The following is an 8,689-nucleotide window of genomic DNA, read 5'->3' as shown; positions in this document are numbered from 1 at the left end:
GGAAGGAATGTTAGCTTTATTCTGGATGCCAGCAACTGTTGAAAGTGAAAGTGAAGTCGCTCAGTCATGTCCAACTCTTTGCGACCCCGTGGACTGTAGCCTACCAGGGTCCTCCGCCCATGGCATTTTCCTGGCAAGAGTACTGGACTCGGTTGCCATTTCCTTATCCAACAACTGTGGAGGCGGGGCAGACGTCTGTCCAATGGCTTACTCCCCCCACCTCCCACCCCAGACAATTAATGAGCAACAGCTTTTATAGATGGAGGGCGGGGGCTACAGGCAGAAACAGCGCAGTCAGCTCTGACAATCATCTTGAAACTGGTCATCACTGGTCTGATCAGTGTCATCTTGATTGTTGTCAATACAGTTAACCTTCAGGTCCAGGGTACATTTGTTTTCATTTCTTGGGTTAATTCTCAGAATTGTGTGAGCTTCTCTCATGGTTTCCCAGGAGGCTCAGTGGTAAAGAATCCGCCTGCCAAATCAGGAGATGTGAGTTTGCTCCCTCGGTGGGGAAGATCCCCGAGAGAAGAGAATGGCAACTTACTGCAGTATTCTTGCCTGGAGAATCCCATGGACGGAGGAACCTGGTGGGCTACAGTCCATGGGGTCACAAAGAGCCACTTCACTTTCTTTCACTTTGCAACTCCATGCACTGCAGCACTCCAGGCTTCCCTGTCTTTCACTGTCTCCCAGGAGTTTGCTAGAGCTCGTGTCCATTGAGTCAGTGATGCCATCCAACCATCTCATCCTCTGTTGCCTCCTTCTATCTCAAAGGATGTTAACTTACAGGCCCAAGATGGAGGCAACTAATTCAAAGAAGCAATATAGAATATAAAGCCTGGGTCTCTTCAGAAACAGGGGTATTAGAACCATTATCGAAGAATCAACACAAGAAATTAATACAATGAAATATGAATAAGACTTCAAAACACAGACCCAGTTAAGTACTAGTTAAGAAAAGTGAATAACAGGGCTCCCCCGGGGGCTCGGAGGTAAAGGCTGTGCCTGCCAATGAGAGGACACGAGTTTCATCCCTGACCCGAGAAGGTCCCAGGGCTCAGGAGCAACTAAGGCCATGCGACACAACCGCCAAGCCTGGGAGCCGCCACTCCTGAAGCCCAGAGCCCCGAGAGCCCGGGCTCCACACAAGAGAGGTCACTGCAGCGAGAAGCCTGTGCCCCATGCCTGGAGAGGAGCCCTGCGCCCTGAGCAGCAACAAAGACCCAGTACAGCCAAAACTGAATGGATTTAAAAATAAAATACATACCGACGCTGAGAAACTGCTATTGAGGAAACGTGGTGATGGAGTGAGATGCCGGGTGATAAAGCAACAGGCCTGTCCGTCTCCAAAGAACCACTGATTGTGTGGAGATCTGAAGACAGCCTGAGGGTGTTAGGGGAAGGACTTTCCAGACAGCAGAGTAAAACCCTACAAACTAGACCGCAAAGCCAGTTGGGCTTGGTGTGGTCAGGTGTGCCAGGTGGCTGGGGTTGGAGGAGAGGTAGAGAGTGTCAGGAGTTGTGCCCTCTGAGGGTGTGAGAAAGGATTTGGATTTGCCAAGGGAAGATTTCATGCAAGGATGGGCACAATAAAGGACAGAAATGGTATGGACCCAAGAGAAGCAGAAGATATTAAGAAGAGGTGCCAAGAATACACAGAACTACACTAAAAAGATCTTCATGACCCAGATAATCCCGAAGGTGTGATAACTCACCTAGAGCCAGACATCCTGAAATGTGAAGTCAAGTGGGCCTCAGGAGGAATCACTATGAACAAAGCTAGTGGACGTGATGGAATTCCAGTTGAGCTATTTCAAATCCTCAGACATGATTTTGTGAAAGTGTTGCCCTCAGTGAGTCAGCAAATTTGGAAAACTCAGCAGTGGCCACAGGACTGGAAAAGGTCAGTTATCATTCCAATCCCAAAGAAAGGCAATGCCAAAGAATGTTAAAACTACTGCACAATTGCACTCATCTCACATGCTGGCAAAATAATGCTCAAAATTCTCCAAGCTGGTCTTCAACAGTACATGAACCATGAACTTTCAGATGTTCAAGCTGGATTTAAAAAAGGCAGAGGAACCAGAGATCAAATTGCCAACATCAATTGGATCATTGAAAAAGCAAGAGCGTTCCAGAGAAATATCTACTTCTGCTTTATTGACTATGCCAAAGCCTTTGTCCGTGTGGATCAGAAGAAACTGTGAAAAATTGTTAGACAGGAATACCAGACTTCCTGAGCTGCCTCCTGAGAAATCTGTATGCAGGTCAGGAAGCAACAGTTAGAACTGGACTTGGAACAATGGACTGATTCCACATTGGGAAAGGAGTACATCAAGACTGTATACTGTCACCCTGCTTATGTAACTTATATGCAGAGTACATCATGAGACAAGCTGGGCTGGATGAAACACAAGCTGGAATCAAGATTTGCAGGAGAAATATCAATAACCTCAGATACACAGATGACACGACACTTTTGGCAGAAAGCAAAGAAGAACCAAGGAGTCCCTTGATGAAAGTGAAAGATGAGAGTGGAAAAGTTGGCTTAAAATTCAACGTTCAGGAAACTAAGATCATGGCATCCAGTCCCATCCCTTCATGGCAAATAGATGGGGAAACAGTGGAAACAGTGAGATAATTTATTTTTGGGGCGGGGGAGCTCCAAACTCACTGCAGATGGTGACTACAGCCATGAAATTAAGACTCTTGCTCCCTGGAAAGAAGTTATGACCAATCTCGACAGTGCAGTAAAAAACAGAGACATTACTTGGCCAACAAAGGTCCAGCTAGTCAAAGCTATGGTTTTTCCAGTAGTCATGTATGGATGTGAGAGTTGGACTTGAAGAAAGCTGAGAGGCAAGAAACTGATGCTTTTGAACCTTGGTGTTGGGGAAGACTCTTGAGTGTCCTTTGGGCTGCAAGGGGATCCAACCAGTCCATCTTAAAGGAAATCAGTCCTGAATATCATTGGAAAATATTTCAGCTGAAGCTGAAACTCCAATTCTTTGGCCACCTGATGCAAAGAACTGACTCATTTGAAAAGACCCTGATGCTGGGAAAGATGGAAGGCAGGAGGGGAAGGGGATGACAGAGGATGAGATGGTTGGATCGCATCTCTGACTCAATGGATGTGAGTTTGAGTAAACTCCGGGAGCTGCTGATGGACAGGGTGGCCTGACGTGCTGCATTTCATGCCGTCTCAAAGAGTTGGACACGACTGAGCGACTGAACTGAACTGACCTGAACTGAACCCATAGATGCAAGAAGTAGATGAATGGATTGCCAAGGCATTGCCAAGGGTAAGGGGGGAAGTGGGCAGAGAATGGGGAGGGACTTTTCATGATTCACATTTTGTTCTTGGGGTGATGAGAAAGCTTGGAAGTAGACAACATTGACAGCTGCACAACATTGTGAATGAACTTGATGGAAGAAGATCGTACACTTTAGAAAAGAGTCAAAACTGTATGTTGTGTGTTTCATGACCATAACAAGTATGTGATCAGGAACTTGATTCTCTTTGGATCCTTTTGTGTGTCCCTTCCTTGGAGCAAATAAATAGCCTGGTGACAGCAAGTAAATGTTTTGTGTGGACAATCTGTGCTTAATGTTTCCAACGTCACTATACTACATAGAATTCAGTGTTTAAATAAGCTTCCTCGTATTTTTATTCCCCAGAAGAATCATGATGGAGAGCCTTGCCTGGTGGCTTGTCTTGACCGAATCATATAAAACCTGTCATTGCTGTTCATGTCCATTTGAGGAGTCTCACACACTGTAAATTTCTTGAAAGTACAGCAAAGGACAACATAGTCCCAGACGACAGAATCAAAATCTAGGGAGCCGTTCAGACATTTCAACCTTTATTTCCCATAAAGGTGGATGTCAGAAGAATGATGGATGGACTAAGGTCCATTCAATATGAAAGATTGTACCAGTGAGAGAATGGTATTGGGTATTGGGGTGAGGAATATAGAGGAGATGGAAGGGTAGAATAAAATGGAACTAGTTCTGTTCATTTATCTTTTGCCCCCATTCTTCTGAACAGTGAATACATTGCTGATGAAAGGTAGAGGAAAACCCTTTACATAGGGGTGAATTTGTCATGGGCTTCTAGAAGCATGTGCTCAACATTTTGCTAGTAAATTCCTCAGTCACTATGGCTAAAGAATGTACATTTTTTGTGGGGTCATGGAATAGTCCTAGACAGGCTGTAATCAGAACCACTGGTGTCTGTGCCGCACCAGAGTGTACTTACTGAAAAGCCAGACTGTGACCCCAAAAGTGGCACGTCCCCTGCAGAACATTCCAGATTCAGACTTCGTCCGAGATCTTTACATGTGGAATTTTAAAAAGGGTTGTTTAGTCGCTGAGTTGTGTCCGACTCTGCTATTCCATGGCCCACCAGGTTCTTCTGTCCATCGAATTTTCCAGGCAAGATTACTGCAGTGTGTTGTCCATTTCCTTCTGCGAGAGATCTTCTGAACCCAGAGAGTGAACCCATGTCTTCTGCATTTGCAGGTAGATTCTTTACCACTGAGCCACCAGGGACGCATAGGCGAACCAAACTGGTTAAAATTTTCAGATACCTATACTTTGACTCCTTCCAACTCTCCAGGTAAATGAGAAAAGTATTTGCTAGATCAGGAAAACCAGTCTTACCTCCAAAAAGTGCACGGGCTTCCCTGGTGGTACGAGACAGCAAAAGAGACACTGATGTATAGATCAGTCTTATGGACTCTGTGGGAGAGGGAGAGGGTCGGGAGATTTGGGAGAATGGCATTGAAACATGTATAATATCATGTATGAAACGAGTCACCAGTCCAGGTTCGATGCACGATACTGGATGCTTGGGGCTGGTGCACTGGGATGACTCAGAGGGAGGGTGTGGGGAGGGAGGAGGGAGGAGGGCTCGGGATGGGGAACACAGGTATACCTGTGGTGTAATCATTTCGATATTTGGCAAAACTAATACAATATTGTAAAGTTTAAAAATAAAATAAAATTAAACTAGAAAAAAAAATAAATTAAAAAAAAAAAAAAAGAATCTGCCTGCAATGCGGGAGATCTGGCTTCACTCACTGGGTTGGGAAGATCCCTCGAAGAAGGGAACGGCTACCCACTCCAGTCTTCTGGTCCGGAGAATTCCATGGAATGTATATCCACGGGGTCACAAAGGGTCGGACATCTAAAAGATTTTCACTTTACTTCTTTCCCAGCTGTGCCACAAGGGAAGCCCAAGAACACTGGAGTGGGTAGCCTATCCCTTCTCCAGCAGATCTTCCTGACCCAGGAATTACTCTAGCATCTCCTGCATTGCAGGAGGATTCTTTACCCCCTGACGTAGCAGAGAAGTCTACCACAAAACCAATATGGAGGCCTCTTTGATATACTGTGTTTTTTTCTGGTGGAGTGTCCGTGTGAAACTGGATCCATGGATAAATTGGATTATCTAAAATGAGGTCATATAAATGACTTGACCCGCCCTTACACAATCACTGTGCTGATGGGGTAACAAGCAGGGACCCTTGCCATTTCCCCCGTCTCTATAAATAGAGAGTTTCAGCCCCAGACACACACTGATAGCCAGTCACTGACTTGAGGAGGCTTAGGGCAAGAGGGCTCAATGGAGGTAAGTGATGAGTGAGAACGTCTAAGGAGAAGGTTTGGGAATCAGTACAGAAGGAGGTGGTGGGTTTCAGAAGGCTGGGTTTTCTACTCACCTTGCATCAGCTCAAAGGCCTTGTGAAAGCAGTGGATCTCCCTTAAACTCCACATTAACTACGGTTGGGTGCTGAGCTCTCTGTGAGGGGGAAAAACGGACTTGAAACATGTAAATGGAACTTTGGAAATATAGTGGAACACGGATTCTTCTCTTGCAGAAAAGACATTTAAATAAGAGGTCTTTCAGGTTCCCCCTCCTGCCTCCATCTGATTTATAGGTTTATACATCACCCTGATTTATAGTTGTTGCCAGCCTCCATGCTATGGTGTGGTGTGCTGCATTTCTTCCTCAAGGCTTTCTGAACCTTGGCCCCCTGGGCTAAGCAGACATGTTCGTCTGTGTTCATTTGTGTTAACACGCACAGAGAGACCCTCTCAGATCTACAATACAGAACGATATTGTCCCAATTTCCATTTGAGAAACCTGATGCCCCCTGACTTTTGTCCATTTAGAAATCCGAATCCAAAGATGGGTAGCATGGACGCCTACGAGCAGGTCCAAAAGGGACCCTGGAAGCTGCAAGGAGTCACCGAACTTGGCGTGACCAAGCGGAAGGAGAAAAAGGACAGAGACAAGGCAAAACTCCTGGAAACGATGGGAAAAATCCAGAAGAACCAGGAGGAGGAGCTGAGGCGCCAACTCAACAAGCGCACTCCAGCCTAGGTGGCCTTTGAGAAGGTGCAGGAGAAGCGACAAATGGAGAGGATCCTGAAGAAAGCATCCAAAACTCACTAGCAGAGAGTGGAGGACTTCAACAGACACCTGGACACGCTCACGGAGCATTATGACATTCCTAAAGTCAGCTGGACCAAGTAGCCACCCCGCCCAGGAGTTGGAGTATTGTCCAGGGGAAGCAGGAAGCAGAGTTGGGGTCATCTCTGGAGCCTTTGGAAACATTCTTTTACACATATTCTGTGAGTCTTCTGCTGAGCCCGTGCTTATCAAAGTAATGGGCCTTTATTCTGGAAGCGCATTAAACAGAGACGGCCCTTTAAATTACAAAGAGAAAAAAGCAACTTCCATGTCCAGTGGTTCATGCAGCCTCGGGACCTGTGTGTTCACCAGGAGACCCACTGGGCGAAAAGCCCTACGGCTGCGATCTCTGCCCCTAGAAGTTCCCTCACGACTCCACGCTTCACGGTTACCAGAGGACCCACACCCAAGAGAAGCCTTTCTGCTGTGAGCACTGTGAAAAAGCTTTCGACCACAGTGGGAACCTCAGTGGACACACTCTGGGCTCGAGCCCTACATGTGCCCCGAGTGTCACCGGTCTTCTGCTCCCTGAGGTCTGTCAAATCCCACCAGGAAACCCATTCCGAACCACTGGCCCAGGACCCTGCCCTCGGGTCCAAGTAGGAAATTCACAGTGATTTGTCACTTCTGTAACACAAAGGGTGGATGACATGGGAAGAGCTTCGGAGGATATTGGGTCCAGGGGGTTCCATTTACATGAATGAGGAGGATATTTGAGTGATGGCTTATCGTTCCCTTTGGATTTTGTTTTCTACTTTAGTGTACCCTGTTTCAAAAAGTTTTTGCTTTCTTTTGTTATTCTTTTACTGAAAGCATGTCTCATTGGTTATCACTATTTCATCATGAAACTGAGCCTACTGTTGACTGCCTTCCTGTTAGGCAGGACTTCTCTTTAAACCTGCAGGACCTGGCAAAGAGGCCAAGGTCTCCAGTGGAATTTAAATTTCAAATAAACACATTTCTGTCAAATGTGTCTCATAGTTTCTAAGACTTTTCTACAGGGAATAGGTGATGGCCGTGGTTTTGCCTACATGGCTGTTATGTTGAGGTAGATTCACTCACTCCATAGTTGTTCAGGTATTTCTTCCCGACTTGTTTCAAAAAAGGAAGGCTTCTGAAAGTGATAGGGGTCATTCTTCTTTCCTATTGGTGTACAACTTCTACTCTTCAAAAATGCTACTTAGAAATCGGGTCTGCTCACACCTTAGCTCATCAGCTGATTTTAGAAAAGCCTTTGAAGACTTATCTCACAAGAACAGAAAAGACGAGAGGAGTCAAACCGATCTGGTTCCCACCACCATGTCTCTGACACCGTCAAACCTTCCAGGCAGTGAGACCAAAAATTCACGAGATCATTGAAACCACTCCGTTCACCCCAAAGTGCAGTCCCCAAAGTCCAAAATCAATCAAATCCAAAAGGAAACCAAGGGATTTCCCGCGCGCCCAGCGGGTGAGACTCAGCGCTCCCGCGGCAGGCGGCGTGGTTTCCTTCCGCGGTCTGGGAACTGAGACCGCACCTGCCTCCCTGCTTGGCCAAAAACAGAACAACAACAAAAATACACAGAACCTGTCGCTAAACCACTATGGAGGCCTCTTTAGCAAATCGTGGTTCTCCTGAGCGAGTTTCCGTGGGCAATCGAATCCCTGTGATTAAGTAAAGAGGGATTATCTAGAACGTTTCGCCCCGCCCTCACCGAATCCATGCGCCGATCGGGTAACAGGCCGAGAGGGCCGGCGTTTCTCCAGCGCGAAAGAGAGACGTGTCTCCGCCAGCCGAGTTGGAGAGCGAGTCCCCAACTGAGGAGGACCGAGGCGAGAAGGCTTCAAGGAGGTAATTGATGGGAAGTGTCTAAAGAGATCGCTAGAGAGTCAGGGCCCGTGGAAGTGGGTTTCAGTAAGTCCTGGCTTTCTGTTCCCCTTGCATTCGCTCAGAGACCGTGTGAAATCCACCGATCTGCCTCCGGCCACACATAAACCGTGGTTCATTTGTGGAATCTTCTGTGAGATGAGATTGTTTCCACACTCCATGGTGGCCTGTGGGGTGGTTCATTTTTTCAACAAGGGCTTTTAAGCACCGCCCTGTGGACAGTTGTGACCACACAGTTTCTTGTAGTATAAGATGGATGTTGGAGGAGTAAGAGAATGGATTCTTGTCCCTGGTGTGAAATTCTGAGGCGGGAATACTGCCCAGTATTGGGATGAGGGATG

General features: G+C 46.7%; 1 pseudogene; it reads left to right on the top strand.

The window, feature by feature from the left end:
* The first annotated feature begins 5,526 nt into the window (after positions 1 to 5,526).
* On the top strand, positions 5,527 to 7,450 carry LOC129632292 (protein FAM32A-like; annotated as a pseudogene).
* The last annotated feature ends 1,239 nt before the right edge of the window (positions 7,451 to 8,689 follow it).

Source organism: Bubalus kerabau, chromosome 17, assembly GCF_029407905.1.
Source record: "Bubalus kerabau isolate K-KA32 ecotype Philippines breed swamp buffalo chromosome 17, PCC_UOA_SB_1v2, whole genome shotgun sequence".
Taxonomy (NCBI): domain Eukaryota; kingdom Metazoa; phylum Chordata; class Mammalia; order Artiodactyla; family Bovidae; genus Bubalus; species Bubalus kerabau.
This window is presented reverse-complemented; position numbering and strand designations above follow the sequence as displayed.